Here is a 17,686-nt window from a genome sequence, read left to right as displayed (position 1 = left end):
CTCTGCCACTGGACTGTGGAGTTATCTCGTTTAGCCCACTGCCACTGGGCTGTTTGTAAGGCGGTTCTCCTGTCCAGCCCAACACCACTGGACTTGCTCTGCAGTATGTAAGGCTCCGGTAAAATCCCGTGTCTTGTTTGCTGTCCCTGGGTCTCTTTTTTCAGTCTCTTGAACCTACCTGGTGCCATCCCCTTTGGAGTCGATAGGGGTTCAGCGTCACAGGCTCTTTGTTGTAAATATTTGAGATTGATGATATCTTTGCACATATTTGAAAACTTTAGATTTGAGGATAGTAACTTATGGGCCACAGTGCCAACTACAGCTCCGGTAATATTACAGTATGATGGTTTTTAATGTGTTCCCTGGACTAACATTATCTTTTACAAATAAAATCAAATCACATCACTGGCAAAGTGTTTGAGATGTATTCTTTTCCCATTTTAAGGTTTATGTAAGTAATCTCTCCAAATAATTCTTAATAGCTGACGGATAAAGAGTCTTTTATATTTACAGGATGCTTTCAACTCAGTCTTTGATTTCTCCAGTAACTCTGAGAAGAGTTTTTATTCACCCATTTGTTGATTAGAAACAGAGACTTAAGAAGAGTACCTTCTGTCTATTCTGAGTTAGGGAGTTCAGAAAATACCACTGTTCTGAGTAATATTAGGTGAGAAGAGTTTTCTTGCTGATTAAAATCCTCAAGTAAAGCTCTTATAAGACTTTTTCCTATCCTCAAGAGCAGTGTCAGAGGCTCATGCCTGTTTCTTTCTCCTCATCTCCAAATTCTAAACCATGTACTGCAGTTTCCTATGTTGATGTCACTGGGTGTTCACCCTTGGACGTCCTATATACTGGAGTATCTGTCTCTATCCTCTCCAATGAGCTTCCCTGATTATGTTACATCAAGACAACTTGTGAAGCTCAGAATCTCAAGTTTCTGGCCTTACAACTGATAAGCAGCATAAGCCATTCCCACTGCTGTTCTCAATCCCCTCCCTGTCTTAAATAGATTCATAGATCCCTAGACTCTTAAGTGTCTTCCAGACCTGTTTATCTTGTAGTCAAGACCCAGAAATTAGAATTCCAGAAAAAAAAGCTCTTCAAGGCAGATTCTTCAAGGTGATGGTGCCTGTGTCACCTTGATAGGAAACCTCCTACACTGTGTAATGCTGTCATCTCAAGGAGAGCCACTGTTCATTAGCTTAAATTGTCAGCTTTATGGTTCAGTGAAATAAATATACATTTTCCCTATGGTAATGACTTTTTTCTCACTTTGTGAGAGCTGTAGGGACCCTTGTTATCAAGAGATAATCATATTCTAGTGGTGCTACTTATTGTGCCCAATGAAAGTCCCAAGGATGTGATTATCTCTTAATAACTCTAAAGCCTGTTATGCATCATTGTGTATTTTGTTTATTTTGAGTGTGTGGTGAGGAGCCCATGAGTGATCTCTGTGGTTGATAGTATTCGTTGTGAAATGATAAAAGAATCAAATGACCATTTGTTTGCTTGTAGCTAGACAGCACTATTAGAAATGCATCCCAATTCCGATTGAAAAATGTATTTAAATATAATCTCTTGCTTAGTATTACTTTAATAACCCTGATGTTAATACTAAATTATATCAAGCAAAGCTAATGGAAATTCTGAAAATAAACATGGATAATTTAATATCTACGTGACCTTTACTTCCCACAGAAAATTCAGGTTGGGTTTTAACTACCGGTGAAGGAAGTGGACACCCATGAGAAATACCTGCTGATTCTGTAATGGAAAATGCCATCAGTAAGTTAAGCAAAATAGGAGAGATATAAGGAAAAGCCTATTAAATACAATGGCCTTTTAGAATATGGACAGTTGTTAAATGCTAACTCTTACCTCTCACTTTATGCTATCCTTTGATGTTCAAATAATGTTAATAATAACAGGTATCATTAGTTGAATACCTGCTATAGACTGGATTTTTTTTGTATCATTTTATGTATTATTATTATTATTATTATTATTATTATTATTATTATTATTATTGAGATGGAGTCTCACTCGGTCACCCAGGGTGGAGTACAGTGGCAGGATCTTGGTTCACTGCAACCTCTGCCTCCCAGGTTCAAGCAATTCTCCTGCCTCAGCCTCCTATGTAGCTGGGATTACAGGTGTGTGCCACCACATCTAGCTAATTTTTTGTATTTTTAGTAGGGACAGGGTTTCATCATGTTGGCCAGACTGGTCTTGAACTTCTGACCTCAAGTGATCTGCCCCCTTCGGCCTCCCAAACTGCTAGGATTACAGGTGTGAGCCACGGCAGCTGGCCCATTTTATCTTTAGAAGAACCTTTCAAGGTAGATAATTTTGGCCGTGTTTTACAGATGATAAAACAGACTATAAGAGGTTACATAACTTGGTTGAGTTCATGCAGCAAATAAGTGGTAAAGCTTAGACTCAAATATGCCTTTAGAACCTATATTTTATCCACTGATTATTTAAAGGCATAATGTACAGAGTTGACTAAGTGCAATTATAGGAGACTTGTAATCAATGCTGATCATATGCACGTTTATTGTTAGGCAAATCCAGGTGTGACTCTAATGGACAAAGTACAGAGATCACTCTTTCGTCCCTCCTAATCTTACATGCTATGTCTGTGAGAACTGAAAGCTTTAGAGATGCCGCATCTGGGTTTGAACATGTTCATTAGAATTATTTTCATGCTCTTACCTGTCGCTTGGGAAGGGTTGTTTTTGTTCTTAATAAATAACCGACACACCTTTTGGTTTTGAGTTATTTGGAAAGGGTCTAGGTGAGGGCTGTTTGTTCTCTAGGGTAAAGTCATCCTTTTTGACCTAGGCCTTGCCAGCTGCTGCATCTATTTGCTATTAGCTGAGAAACTGCGGTCATTCATGGATTTCTGGTTCCTTTGTTGTAAAATTGAGAGTACATTTATGTTGAAAACAGCCGATTTGTTCAAAGATTGGACCCAATCTTTCTGGGCAGAGGGAGATTCATCTATTTATTCACTTGGTTGTGTATTAATTGCCTGCCTATTTTCACATGTGATTTTATTTAGTTTATAATAAAAACTTTAACTTAGGATAGGTACAAGTTATGGATTGAACATGGAAAGTTTAGTGAATTTTTCATGATTAAAAAAATTATAATGATACTTAGCATTGACTGTTTGCATAGTATGAACTGGGCACTGTTCTCATGGATTACATCAGTCTTGCCTCAAAACAACAGCTAAAGGTAGGAATACAATTATTAGGCTCATTTTATTGGAAAGGAAGCTGAGTTAAGGAAGGTGGGTAAAATGAAAGGTCTTTCCTTGTGTTTGCCTCTAGGGAGAGACTATTAGCCAATCAAGTGCAATAGATTCAATGTCTCTCCCCCTGTAAAGCAGCACAAAAGTGGCCAAGAAAAAACTCTTCTGTTTTTTTTTTTGTTTTTTAACCTTCTTTCAAGGTGTGAAATTGGATATCTATCTGCTTGAATCATCTCTGTTCATGCTGGCTAATCTGAGATGGGAAATTTTAACTATGTCTACTTTTTCCCCTAACAAGAATACAGCAACTCAACATTTTTCCAGTGAGGTGTGAATAAATAATTCCTGCTTATATAATCAGCAACCTCTCAGCATCAACTGAGGCATCATTAGATACTTCCTTTTAAGATCAGTTATGAAAACCCACTGTGAAAGTAGAACTTATTTTGGCATAACCCTTAGTTTATATTAAGACTGTAAGTTGGATCCATTCACTCATTAAGCATATATTAAGCACCTGTTTTAGACCAGGCTGTACTAGCCTCTACGCCTTCAAATGGAAGAATGAGACAACACAGGTACATACTTTCCCACAGTAAAAGTTATGTGTGTTTTGGGGTGAACGGAACAGCGATAAACATTTTGTGATGAGTGTTACGCTAAAAACGTGTGCTGAATGTAACTGGAGCACAAGATCCATTATGGTCCTGAAAGGTTATGGTTTTATTAAAAGGATTATTCCAAAAGTAATATTTTCTTACTGTTCTACATACATTTTGATGGCATTTGTTGTTTGTTTGGGTGAGGGAGGTGGCAAAGTAGAGTGGTAATTTTATTTTGACAGGAAATCCCAGGAGGTCAGGAACCTTGGTCTGTTTCTTTTCTCCTAGTAAATACTTTTTGAATAACAAATTAATGTCAATGTAAAAGCTATTGGTCTATGATAGTAAAGGAACAGTTGGTTATGATTCCTATTCATGAGCCAGGAATTTTTATATATGGAAGTTTCCTTACAAATTTGTAAGTTGTTAGCATAGCAGAGTGGTTTGTGACTTATTTCTATTAATTGCTCACTTATTTGTCTCCCTCATTTATATAGGCACAAAGCAAGGACTTTGTATTACAGAAAACTTTGCTTCAGTGGGCTTCTGATTTCTTAACTAGTAACCATTTAGTTGTTATATACAGAAACTTAAACTAGCTCACATCATAAGGATTGTTGAAACCATATGCCAGGAGAAATGATAGCCATCTAAGCACAAAAAAATTATAGGTAAAACCTAACCTCATGGGGACTTGACTTAGGATGTCAGGAAATGTGGCTGCCCCTCAACTTTTACCCTGTTTTCAATTCTTCATTTCTCATGTGGATCAGGAGTAAGGATGTATGCAGTCTTAACTCTCGTTTTCTCTAAAGTCTTATTTTTTCTGGTTCTCTCAAGACTGGCTTCTTTAACAATAATTCCAGCTTTACATGCTTCAAACTCTCAAGTGTTGCAATTCAAAATCTCTGAGAGAGAATCTTGTTGACTTAATATGGGTCAAGTGTTAATTGATGGATCAATAGCAGCCTATTTATTAGGTTGAATCACATAGACCATAGGGCTGTTCTTTTCAGGAGCAACAGGTGAGATGCATTCTTTACGAAGGTGATATCGTTTCAGAGGCCTCCTCACTCTTCTAACGTTTCCATCCTGCTTTCTATTCTCTTTGACATGGCTCTTTGCTCCATCGTAGCTAACTGACCTGATAAATGCATTCATGATATGTTAACTCACCCAACAGATAAATTCTTTTGGCCAGGATTCCCTCTGGATGCAATTACAAAAATCAAAGGAGTGAATTTAATAATGTTTTCTATAATGAGCAAGTATTTGGGAGCATATGGTTTCTTCTGGTGATGATACTGCTTTTTGTGTGTACAGTCACCATTCATGAGGCTATCCATAATGTATGAGAATCTCTTGCCAATGTTACTACTACTAGTGGATACTGTATCTAGTGGCTAAACTGAATAGCTATTCTGCACTATGTAACTAATTATTAATTTGAGGATTGAAATAATTCTTTGAGGATGAATACTGTTATTGTCCCCACTTTAAAAGTAGAACTGAGGATTATATCAATTAAAGAATTGCTCAAGATCACATGATTAGTAAAAAATTGAACCAATATCCCAGAGCTTATGCTCTCAAACAAGAGGAACATAATTATTTTAATGAATAAAATTATAACTTAAGTTTTCATTTCAAGTATTATTCCACTGGACAGGGTAAATGTAATCTCCACCTTTCTGTGAAGAGGAAAAAATGTATATGACAAATTTTTAATAATATTGGAAAAAATGAAAAAAATTGAGAAATGTCTGTAGGATTATTACAATTTTAATTGTTATCGATAGGTAGGCTGGAGTTGCAAATGGTGCCAATAGCTGTAAATAGAGCTTTAGTTTTACATCAGTTGCTGTCCTTAATGTAAGAAAGATATGCGTTTAGATACATACTAAACTTTTGTAGCAGGCTCATATACATACAGCTGGTAACTGACCATATTAAAACCAAACAGATGGTGATGTATTTGTGATTCAGAATTAATGTGAATATATAATTTTTCATAATCCATAGGAAACATTTTCTTACGTCATAATTTATGGAATTTTATTTGTTTTAGGGGTATATGAGAAAGGTCAGGGATAATTTTATATTTCTGAATATATCAGCAATATGAAGAATACCTGTTTAGTCCCTGCCTTCTGGTTGTTACTGATATTATCCTGAGAGTAAAGATAGTCAGGTATTTAATATAGAGGTGAATTATTTTGCAATTCAGCCAGAGAAGGCATACACTTAAGAAAAGATGATGTATTTATGGCTAATCAAGAAAATATAACATTTTTATCCCAATCAATTATGGTATATTTAAGAATAAGCCAGAGTAGAATTGTACGATTAAAGATATTTCTGATTAGCTAATCTATATTATATATATCTATATAAAATTGGATTTTCAGTTATTAAAACTACAAGACAGTTATTTTACAAAGAAGTGATCTACAGCAGAAACTTGGTTAGAGGATACACATATGAATAAACATGAAAGTATAAATATATACTTTTATTCTAGGTAAAATTAAGTGTGTGTGTATATATATATATTTTTTTAGGGAAAATAAATTTAGTTCTTCAGGAAAAATTCTGAGACAAAAATTATTTCACAATTAAAGTTTAAGTTGGTAGCTTTAAGAGAGTGTACAATTTATGTGAAGAGTGTTTGTTTTTGTTAGGTACCCTCATTTTATGTATTCATATACCTAACAAAAATTATAAGACATCTCCATTTATTGCTCAGTTTTTATTATTTTAAAATCCTTTTAATGTACCCTCTTAAGAAATTGTCTCTTCTATGGAGTCTGAATGCCATAAAATATTGCAGGCTCCTAGAGCCATCATACTAACAAGGGAAAGATAGAGTGGTAATGGTTTTGTCAAAAGTCACTCAGCTCATAGGAGGCAAGGTGGAGAATGGATCCTAGATCCTAATCTACACAATTCTGTTAAGCTGGAAATCCATACCAAATGTATTTAATTTTTACTTCCTCCTAGTCCAATATAATTTAATTTTAGAAGGGGAAGATTACAGGTAAGCATCTCCTACACATAAGCCGATCTATACTTGAAAAAAAAAACATTTATTTGTGTATTTTTCTCTTTTTATTCTAGAAATCATTGACATAGAGTAACTCCACAGCATGTGTTTCCAAGAGTTTCCCTAAAAGGTAAGCTTTCCACAAGGGAAGATTTTCCTTATGTGTAGTTCACCTTGATTAGCATCCTTAGTTTCTATGGAAACATTGAAAACCTTCCCTTACAGAGTGACAGCATGAGATTGTTTTTGATGTTTTTATGAATGTTGAAATTAATGAAAGTAGTGAAGTTACATAAATTAAAGCCTGAAACTAAGAAATAGAGACTATTTCCATTTCTCTCTGGAGAAGATACTTGAGGTAGGTTTTCTGTACTTTAGATTAATTTGATAATTCAAAAATGTTTGAATTTGTAATCATAGAAAGTGTATTGGGAATAAAGTAAAGGTTGTTGCACTTTTGTCAAATGGTTTTATAGGAGAGGATGTTTTAGCAAACCAACACAAATATTAAGTTAATGCAGTCCTATAAATACTCAGGTCTTGAAGCTTTTGAAGGGATAAAACATGAGAAATGTAACTCACTGTCTACGATGTATGCAATATTTTTCTATAGATCCAAAACAGTAAAATGGATATGTTTTACTTTCCTGACGCTGATCTAATAAAGTAATTGGTGGCTTAAAACAATGGAAATTTATTCTCTCACAGTTGTGGAATCTGTAAGTTTGAAATGAAACTGTCGGCAGGAACATGCTCTCTTGAAGACTCTTAAGAAGGAATCTTTCTTTGCTTCCTTTAGCTTCTGGTAGTTGCTGGCAATTTTTGGTGTTCCTTAGCTTTTAGATGCATCACTCAAATCTCTGCCTCTATCTTCAATTCATGTGGTTGTCTCCCCTACGTGTGTCCAAATATTCTTCTTCTTAGGAAGATACCAGTCGTTGAATTAGGGACCATGCTAATCCAATATGATCACATCTTAACTTGATCTTTATCTGTAAAGACCCTTTTTAAAAAGTCACGTTCACAGATTTTGGAGATTAGGGTTTCAACAGATCTTTTAGGGGCATCTAATTCACTCATAACAGTATCCCTTAAAAGAGAGTCTAGTGACATTAAAGTTAATTATTGTTAACAAGGTGTTTATGGGAAAAAAAATCATAACATGGGGTGGAGGAAGGTGTCATTCCATTGGTATACATAAAATGCTGTTTATTTTAATGATATAATAATTATCTTTTGATGGCCAACTTTTCTCCCAAGCAACATAAAAATTAAATATTCAGTATAGGGTTTGATAACATTGGGTAAAATATTAGTGAATAATTCTGATTCTCAGATTTTTAACACCCTCAGTTAAAAAAAAATAGTAAGCCTGGACAACAGTGAGACCCTGTCTCTATGAAAAATAGAAAAATGTATCCGGAGGCCGGGTGCGGTGGCTCAAGCCTGTAATCCCAGCACTTTGGGAGGCCGAGACGGGTGGATCACGAGGTCAGGAGATCGAGACCATCCTGGCTAACACGGTGAAACCCCGTCTCTACTAAAAAAAAAAAAATACAAAAACTAGCCGGGTGCAGTGGTGGGCACCTGTAGTCCCAGCTACTCGGGAGGCTGAGGCAGGAGAATGGTGTGAACCCGGGAGGCGGAGCTTGCAGTGAGTGGAGATCCCGCCATTGCACTCCAGCCTGGGTGACAGAGTGAGACTCCGTCTCAAAAAAAAAAAAAGAAAAGAAAAATGTATCTGGATATGGTGGTGCATGCCTGTAGTCCCATTGCTGGGGAGGCTGAAGCGAGGAGATCGCTTGGGCCTGGGAGGTCAAGACTGCAACGAGTTTTTATTGCACCACTGTACTGTAGCCTGGGTGACAGAGCAAGACCTTGTCATAAATAAATAAAATATATATATACACACACATATATAAAATACATATTTATGACATACATTTATATATGTATTTATATATATAAATACATGCCATAAATATATATAATATATATATTATACACACACACACACATATATATATATATAAAGAGAGTGTGTCAGAAATTTATTTCACTTGATTCCTCAGATCTTTTTCATAAGCTAAGGTTGTGTAAGGTAAACAATTTGCTATTGTTCTGTAACAAACCATCCCAAAACTCAGTGGCTAAAAATAATAACTGTTTATTATTTCCTGTGAGTCTGTGAGATCAGCTGCTTGAGTCTTATCTGGAACAGACTCTGCAGTATTGACTGGGTATGTTCCTATATCTGAGCGCAGCTCTCAGGTCAGTGCAGGCTTTTCCACAAGATCCCTCTCCTCCAGCAGAAACCAGCTTTCTCAAGGCAGCAACATTATTCCAAGACATTCTGAGTGTCCTCAAGCTTGTTTAGATGTGCTGTATTTTCCCTTGCTTTTACTTATTCTGTTCTTTCTCCTTGGAATATTCTGTGGTTTTTTGTTTTCCATCTTTGATCAACTCTTTTTATTTTACTTGAAAATTTATTTCCTTTATGGAGACTTCTCTGGTTTTTTTTTATCCTATTCATTCATATATCTTTGTGTAGCTGAAGATATTGAACTCAAATGCCTGTTAGGGTGAGGTTTCCCTCTTGTGCCAACATCATTGTAAACAATATGATAATCACATTGTCCTGTAATTGCTAGCTTAATTATCTTACCTTCCCACTTTGGACTTCTGAAGCCAGGGATTGCATCTTCTTGTTCTTCATGGTATTCCAAGAACCTAGCAGTGCATGCACAGAGGATGTCTTCCATAACTATCCATGGAAAGAAGGAAAGATTTAATGACATCTTCCCTATTCTAAATCCTCTCTTAAAATATAAGTTGTTAAACCTTTCCAGAGTTCGGACTGAAAGGCAGGAGGTAGGTTCCCTCTCATTTTGATGATGCCCCTTGGGCTCTACTCAAAGAGGGCCCAGGCACCCTCTGGTGCCGCCCTGGTCTTTCTTCCTCTACCACAGATTGTAAAAATTGTAGTCTGTGGGACAGAATATCCCCAAAACAGTTAATTTGGTTTACATATTAGCTCTTTTTAACGTAGTAATTTCAAAAATAAAAATGAAGTTTAACTTGTTGCCAGCACTTAAAAATTCAGATATTTTACATAAAATGATATTTTAAATTCTCTTAAATCATAATAACTTTCTATCCTGGACAGTGCATTTTCAGAGGACAAAGAGGGCTTAGCAGAACAGTAGCAGCCTTCCAATGCCCTCTCCAGTTTGTCACACCATGCCATTTGTTATCTATCTAGCCCCAGTAGGCACTTGAATTCAATATCCTTAGCTACCCAAAGATACGGGGATTGATACAATGTGGAGGCTTAGCTTTGCTTCTAAATGTCTGAACAAGGAAGTGTCAGTGGCTGAATGAGCCATTTAGTTCTTCTTCTTATATATCCATCAACTAAGTAGAAATAATTTTGGCTTTGTTTTCAAAGCTCTGTGCTTGAATTCCTGCATCTAATATTTGAACAGATAACCTAACCTCTCTGACCCTCTTTTTTTACCCATCTGTAAAAAGGAGACTGTGATATTCTTCATAGGCTTGGGTCATGTTAGGTTACTTTATTAATGCCAGAAAATATAGTCTAACCTGCACACATAGGGAAAATAGAAGAAGATAGTTACATTCTTCTTTTTCTGAATTGGTACAAATAATTTTCATCTTTTGTTAAGGTACATTATCAATTAAAATACACTAGGAAAATGAAGTACTGATATATGCAACAACTGGGATAAACCTTGAAAATATTATAAATAAAAGAAGCATGACACCAAAGGTCATATATTATGTGATTCCATATTGATATGATTTCGCTGTGTCCCCACCCAAATCTCATCATGTAGTTCCCATAATCCCCGCCTGTCATGGGAGGGACCCGGTGGGTGGTAAATGAATCAAGGGGGCAGTGACCCTCATGCTGTTCTTGTAATAGTGACTGAGTTCTCATGAGATCTGACAGTTTTAGAAGGGTCTTTCCCCACACTTCACTCTCATTTTTCTTCCTGCTGCCATGTGAAGAAGGATGTGTTGGCTTCCCCTTCCACCATGATTTTAAGTTTCCCGAGGCCTCCCCAGTCATGCTGAAGTGTGAGTCAATTAAACCTCTTTCCTAATCAGTCTCAGGTATGTCTATTTTAGCAGCATGAGACTGGACTAATATACATGTATAGGAAATACCTAGAATAGGCAAAACTATGGAGACACAAAGTAGATTAATAGTTTCCAGAAACTAAGGAGAGATGCAAGTGGGGCGTGACTGACCACTAAATGGTCACAGGATTTATTTTGGGAGGTGATGAAAATGTTTTGGAATTAGGGAGTAGTGATGGCTGCAAAACCTTGTGAATACACTAAAAACCACTGAATTGTGCAGTGAATGGTGAATCTCAATAAAGTAATAGATAAGGAAATATGTTTTAGGAAGACAAAATTTCATCTTCAGCTGAGGCAGAAGAACAGGGTCTGGAGGCAGGGTAAACCTAAAGGCAATTTGCACTGACTTCCTAGAACCAAATCCAAAGGAAAACCTCACCTCCCGCAACCAGTTAACAAAAGGATTAGAGGCTATTCCCTTTGCACTGCATTGCCCATAAAAAATGGAAAGTATTTCTGATTGATCCCCTCCTCCTGCAACCAGTCACACTGGTCAAGGGCCAAGTCTTCATGTGTAATAACTTTGTAACTTCACTTCAGCCTCAAATTGGCCCCCTCCTGCAACCAATCAGACATTTGCATAAGGTGTAACTTTGTAACTTCGCTTCAGTCTCTGATTGGTCACTCTCTGCAACCAGTCAGACTGGTTGTGGGTCACTCCTTCATTTACATAGCATGTAACCAAGTAACCAGTGGGAAACCTCTAGAGGGTAAACCCCAGAAAATTCTGTAACCAGTGCTCGTCAGCTACTTGCTCAAGATTGCTCCCACTATGTGGAGTACACTTTAATTTCAATAAATCTGTGCTTTCATTGCTTCATTCTTTTGTTGCTTTGTTTGTGTGTTTTGTCCAATTCTTTGTTCAAAATGCCAAGAACCTAGACAATTCATAGTCAAGACTCTCCACTGGTAACATAGCTATGGTGATATTCTCAGTCTTTTTTGCATTGCTATAAAGGAATACTTGAGGCTGGGCTATTTATAAGGAAAGAGGTTTATTTGGTTCGTGGTTCTTCTGGCTGTACAAGAAGCATGGCACCAGCAACTGCTGGTAAAAGGAAACTTCCAATTATGACAGAGGGAAAAGGGGCAGCAGGCATGCCACAAGGTCAGAGAGGGAGCCAGAGAGAAGAGAGAGGCCAATCTCTTTTAAACAAATAGCTCTTGCACGAACTAATACAGCAGGAATTTACTCATTACCCATGGAAAGGCACTAAGTCATTCATGAACAGTCTTCCTCCATGGCCCAAACACCTCCCACTTGGCCCCACCTCCAATCTAGGTGTCAGATTTCAAGATGACATTTGGGATTGACAAACATCCAAACTGTATCAGCGATATAAAAAATAAGCAGATTGTCATTCAAATCTATGCACACTGTCCTCCTGAGAGTCCTGTCTGACCTGACTGCCAAGGTCAAAGGCCAGGTCAAATTTTTTTTTTTTGGATGGAGTCTAGCTCTTTTGCCCAGGCTGGAGTACAGAGGCGTGATCTCGGCTCACAGCAACCTTTGCCTCCTGGGTTCAAGCGATTCTCCTGCCCCAGCCTCCTGAATAGCTGGGATTACAGGTGCCTACCACCACGCCCAGCTAATTTTTGTATTTTTAGTAGAGATGGGGTTTCACTGTGTTGACCAGGCTGCTCTCAAACTCCTGAACTCATGATCCGCCCACCTCAGCATCCCAAAGTGCTGGGATTACAAGCATGAGCCACAGTGCCTGGCCCAGGTCAAATTTTTAAATGTCAGGATTCATAGTTTCATACTGAGATTCTGAATGATGGGGTCAGACAGGAATGAGTTTGTAGTCTAAATATTTCACTGACTACCTCTCTCTTATTTCTCAAAATGTGAAATAAGGGTACTGATTAGCCCTTTTGTTAGATTAGGAAAAATAAATGTCATGAACCTGTTGTGGTACCAGTTAGGAAATAGACCCTCCATAATTGATGCTTTTATAATTAGTATTATTTGGTTGTAAATATTAGGCTATCACATTAGACTTTTGGCAGCTCAACTGTTCCAGGGTTGGCTTTTGTCTTTCTGGCATCTTAGCCAGAAAGAAAAGAATGGCTAGAATTTCTGTTAGCACTTAATGAATTTAATCAGCCCCCGAGGGACTTTTGATGTAACAGGGAAATAGGTGACAGAGAAACATGAGTTTTATTCTTTCTGTGTTCTCTTGGTAGTTGACAGAGCCTTCCCTAGCAAAGGTAACATTACCTGTGCTGAGAGAAGAGTATTAACATACTGTAAGTGAGATGTTAGAACTAAGAGAACACATCCCTGTGGCCTTATATTAGAATGTTTCATGCATATGCTTCTGAATACAATTTAAGCTGCTGCCAATAAGAAAATAAGCACTTCCTGAAAATGTGATTCAATTGTCCATCATTTTTATTATTTATGATTTTTTTATCCTTTCAGTCACATTTTAGAGATTCTTTTTAAAAAACTTTTGTTTTTAGAAATTGAAATGAAAATTATAATCTGGAAATATAAAGGATAATTGTGTTATTCAGTGTGAATTTCCCCCTTCTTTTTTACTAAGGGAGCTGAATTTTTTTGCACTTATTTTGATTCCTGAAATATTGTTAACATTCTTTCCATCACCTTATTTTTGTATCAGGTTTTTTGTTTCTAAATGTTTCTCCAACTTCTACTAAATTAACTGATTTTCTTAATTCCGTTACTTCTTATTATTATTTCGGATTTTTCACTGTTTTCATTTTTAGTGTGCTCTGCCAAATTTTAACCTTAGCAAAGTCAAATTTAATAATGTTCCCAAATAAGACCTAAAATTCTTTAACTCAAATTGTATCACTCAAAGTTCCAAGTTGTTCTTCTATGCATATTATTTTAGTTCACCTTTTCCTTCCTCTTAGTAATTATTATTATATTTAATACAGTCAAGGCTTAACTTACATAGGTTTTCTTATATATTGACTAGTTTATTTCTCATCACTGCTTCCAGCATCCCACTTCCTTTGAGTGTAAGTTCCTTTTGCTGAAGGTACCCATTAAATTTTTAGTAGCTCCTGTTAATGGTAAGTTCTCTAATTTTTGCGTATCATTAAATATTATTCTTTTGCTGTTATTTTTCAATAATGTTAAGCTAGGATTGTAATTGTTAGTTGATGGTATTTTCCCCTCAATACCATAAATATATTGTTCCATTTTCTATCCTTTATTACTACAGATAATGAAATCTGCTGTTAGTCAAATTGATATTCTTATGTATGTGATCTTTTTTCTCTGTTCACTTTTAAGATATTTCTTACATTTGGAGTTCTGCAGTTTCACAATGATATGTCCAAGTATGCATTTATGTTTAGTTCTTCTCTTATGCTATTCTGTTTTTCAACCTCAGGACACACTTCTTTTTTCCAGTTGTGGAAAATTCTCATTTATTATTTATGTGAATATTGGTATTTCTAAGATTATTCTTGTTGTCTCTTTTCTGCATTCTTAAACATATTTTGGTCTGTTTCTTTCTCCTATCCATAACTCCTAGCTACCCTTTCACTTTTTTCTTTGTCTTCATTTTGCATTATAAGAAAATCCCTCTGGATTCCTTCAGTTTTTAAATATGTTGTTCATCAGTGTCTATTCTGCTACTTAACTTTTGTATCATTAGGATGCCTTGTTCGTGCTGCATTAGCAAACAGCCCCAAGTGTCATGGATTAAAACAAGAAAAGTTTATTTCTCTTTCATGCAACATTCTCAATGAAAGTTAACAGGGGACCTCTGTGTTGATGGAGGCACTATCTGGGAATGCGAAGGCAAAATAAAGAGAACCTGTGGAATCATAAACTGGCTCAGAAAACTTCCTCCCAGAATTGACACATATCATTTTCCCTCATATTCCACCAGCAAAAGAAGCCAATAGATGACTCCAAAGACTATAAGGAAATACAACCTTTTCTTTTCTTTTTTGAGAGAGTCTCACCCTTTCGCCTGGGCTAGAGTGCAGTGGCACAATCTCGGCTCATTGCAACCTCTGCCTCCTAGGTTCAAGTGATTCCCCTGCCTCAGCCTCCCAAGTAACTGGGATTACAGGTGCCCACCATCACATCCAGCTAATTTTTGTGTTTCTGGTGGAGACAGGGTTTCACCGTGTTGGCCAGGCTGGTCTCGAACTGCTGACCTCAGGTGAGCTGCCCACCTAGGCCTCCCAAAGTGCTGGGATTACAAGCATGAGCCACCATGTCCGGCCAGGAAATACAATCTTAATATGCACCTGGAAACAAAAGAGAACTGTAATATTTATGAAAAGCACTGCATGGCTACTCCAAATGTTCATATATATATATATATATTTCAATTTCTGGTTTTAATTTTTAGAAACTCTTTTTGGTTTATCTTTTTTTTTTTTTAAGTCATGTTTTCTTGCTTTATCATGGATTCAGTTCCTTTTTATTTGTAATTATTTTACATACTCTTAGTTTCTTCTCAAAGTGCTGGGATTACAAGTGTGAACCACCATGCCCGGCCAGGAAATACAATCTTAATAGGCACCTGGAAACAAAGGAGAACTGTAATATTTATGAAAAGCACTGCATGGCTATTCCAAATGTTCATTTTTTTTTTTAAATTTCAATTTCTGGTTTTAATTTTTAGAAGCTCTTTTTGGTTTATCATTTTTTTTAAGTCATGATTTCTTGCTTTATCATGAATTCAGTTCCTTTTATTTGTAATTATTTTACATACTCTTAGTTTCTCCTCATGTTCATTAATCTTTTATTATTTTTAGCGCTTACACTGTATGTTTCTTTTTACTGTGCCAACTGAAGTTTTTCATAGTAGGATTTTTTTTTTTTTTTGAGACAGAGTCTTGCTCTGTCACCCAGGCTGTAGTGCAGTGGCGTGTAAGTGGCAAGCTCCGCCTCCCGGGTTTATGCCATTCTCCTGCCTCAGCCTCCCGAGTAGCTGGGACTACAGGCACCCGCCAGCCACCTCGCCCGGCTAGTTTTTTGTATTTTTTTAGTAGAGACGGGGTTTCACCGTGTTCGCCAGGATGGTCTCAATCTCCTGACCTCGTGATCCGCCCGTCTCGGCCTTCAAAGTGCTGGAATTACAGGCTTGAGCCACCGCTCCCGGCTAGGTTTTTTTTTCCCCCACATATAGTTTGTAATTTTATATTTTGAGCTCACCTTATTTAAATATTTCCTTTCTTTGGGAATGCTGTGAACTCTGTTGTGACAGCATTCCCCAAGAGTGGTTCTGCTTGTGCTTTTATTGAGTCTTTAGGATATAAAAGGTAACATATCAGTTTTTGATAACTTCGTGCATTTTATAAGTACAGTAAATTAGATGATATACTTACGCTTGGCCCAAGCATGAGGTTTTTATTTCTTACAGGGGTCACATTGAGTCCAAAGACAACAGAATTCCTTATTTCTTGTTGAGGCCATTTGCTTCATTTTTCTAGCTTCTTTTCAGGGAATTGGGGAATCTGTGTTTTATATAGGGACTTTAGATTAATCTCCCTGTGCTTGGAAGTTTATGTCTCCTGTGCCTCCGTAGACATCAGTACCCTGGCTCACCAGCCCTCATTCCTATAATGAGAACCACCTTGTCCCTGAACCACTACCACATTAACTAAAACTTACTGCAGAGTCTTCAGTTCCTCTGTTTCTTAATAAGACCTTCAGCATTCCATTTCCTTTCCTTAAATTTGATAGATTTTTAAAAATTGTTTTACTTATATTCATTATTTTTCTGTGCCTTTAGGTGGTCATTGGTCTATATTAGCTGGGTTCATTATGTTTTCAAAACTGGAAGTTTCTAACATCAGCTTCCTAGCCTATAAAAAAAATTCAAATTATATTATCCACAATGCTCTTCTAACCCTATGACTCATATCTCAGTATGAACTAATAGGAAGAAAAACAAGAATACCAGTCTCTTGTCGTCTTTCCATTTTGATATTAATCAGTTGTGTCTTGTTAGACAAATCATTAAACTTTCTTGGGCTCAAGCTTCCCCATCTATAAAATAAGAAGTTGAAACTATATGCCTTAGATAAATGCATTCTCTTCTCCAAGCTAAGTGAGTTTAACTCTGACAAGCTTTTAGGAAAGATACAACTTTGTACCCAGTACTGTAATATTTGATTCTTTATTTCCAGCTGAAATCTGTTAAAATTTACATTATTGCAATAAATGTTTTACCCCAACTGGTTTGGTTTGCAATATTTTATATGTACCTGTATGTAAAGAACCATCATATCTTACTATACCTAGAAATAAATGCAATTATGTTTGTCATTTTAAGAGTCTCAAGAGTTAGTATTAAGAAAGTGCTTGTTGACATATTTTTTTTTTTCAAATGGCCTTCTGAAGTCAGCCTGCACTACTGCCTTTTATATGTAGAAAAAGAAATTAGGGTGCATTTTTAACCTTTTCATGTTTAAACTAAGACCCATAGTAGCTCGTCAAAATTGCAAAACAGTCTTTGGAACATATAGTACAAAATAACCCTCCTAATTGCACGTGATATGAAGGACTGTAAACTTCATAAATCACCCAGAAGAACACAGTGTAATTCCCTATAGAGTATCCTCTTTAAAAGTGGTCACAGAATCAGACTCCATGATTTGAGCATCACAGTCAAA

The 17,686-nt window shown here is 36.6% G+C and overlaps 1 protein-coding gene across 2 annotated transcripts in view; it reads left to right on the top strand.

Moving 5' to 3' along the window:
- CNTN4 (contactin 4) overlaps positions 1 to 17,686 on the top strand; it is a 976,954-nt gene that overhangs the window by 237,350 nt on the left and 721,918 nt on the right. For both annotated transcript variants that reach the window (XM_023218604.1, XM_023218603.2), the window contains exon 3: positions 6,979 to 7,034. The gene's annotated coding sequence lies outside the window, so the exon portion shown is untranslated. The remainder of the gene's footprint in view (positions 1 to 6,978; positions 7,035 to 17,686) is intronic.

This window comes from Piliocolobus tephrosceles, chromosome 2 (genome assembly GCF_002776525.5).
Source record: "Piliocolobus tephrosceles isolate RC106 chromosome 2, ASM277652v3, whole genome shotgun sequence".
Taxonomy (NCBI): Eukaryota; Metazoa; Chordata; class Mammalia; order Primates; family Cercopithecidae; genus Piliocolobus; species Piliocolobus tephrosceles.
This window is presented reverse-complemented; position numbering and strand designations above follow the sequence as displayed.